The sequence below is a fragment of the Trachymyrmex cornetzi genome, unplaced genomic scaffold (assembly GCF_001594075.2).
Source record: "Trachymyrmex cornetzi isolate Tcor2-1 unplaced genomic scaffold, Tcor1.1 scaffold3203, whole genome shotgun sequence".
Taxonomy (NCBI): domain Eukaryota; kingdom Metazoa; phylum Arthropoda; class Insecta; order Hymenoptera; family Formicidae; genus Trachymyrmex; species Trachymyrmex cornetzi.
In genome coordinates, this window is record NW_017297902.1 from 2,476 (window position 1) to 3,459 (window position 984).

The following is a 984-nucleotide window of genomic DNA, read 5'->3' on the forward strand; positions in this document are numbered from 1 at the left end:
GTAACATTGAATTTTGATACGTAAAACCGATTGAATACCGTTTACGCGGTTTTCTTAAAATCGTTTAGTTAATGCCAAACCTGTTTTAGAAGAGGTTTGCATTTACTAACATCGATATTAAGAAACGTTTACAGGACATCTAACACCGGTTTTAACTAAAATGGTTTTTACTAAAACGGTTTTATCAGTGCGTGTAAACGTAGTCATGAATTCAAGATTCCATCACGGTAATGTCATGATGGAATTAGAATTCCACCGTAGCTTAGGTATTTTCATATTAAGGCCCAGTTTAGGGGCTCAGTTCCCAGACAGCACAGGACATCCACTGAACATTCAGACTTGGCTTCAATTTAATCCCTTACAGAAATGGATTATTAGTGCGAAACTGTTGAATTATGGTTTCGTAGGCGCTTGAATAAATTCTGAAATAAAATCTTGTAACACCTTTATTCAAGAAGAAGAACTATAAAAGGCGAACATACAAAGACGAACGAAAAGTGCTGACACTCTTAGACCGGTATTCATAGTCGGTTCTTATTTTAAGACCGTCTTAAATAATGTCTTAAGTCGCTAATGTGGCCCTTTGATTTGAATGTGGAATAATATATTATTCTTAATTTTAAATACTACAAAATGTGAAAAGGATACACATGTTCGGTATATACATATACATAATGTGTTTATTTATAGGCTTATTTATACATTTAAGAAAATGGCATGGCGCGATAGTTTCTTTCGTTTTTCCGATGTTTGTCAGCGTTTCGTAATCTTTTTGCCTTCGTGAAACATTTTTATCCTAATATAACACAAAGATAATGTCTCTGATAGCCTACGTATATGATTTTCCTCTTTTGACATAGCAAACATGTGATTATGTAGTTCTGGAAACAAATTTTTTGTGGCTAAATTGGCAAATACTGTATTTACTACGATATGATTAAATCTTGGTATGTCCGTAGGCAACACATGTATAGCTCTTCGAAA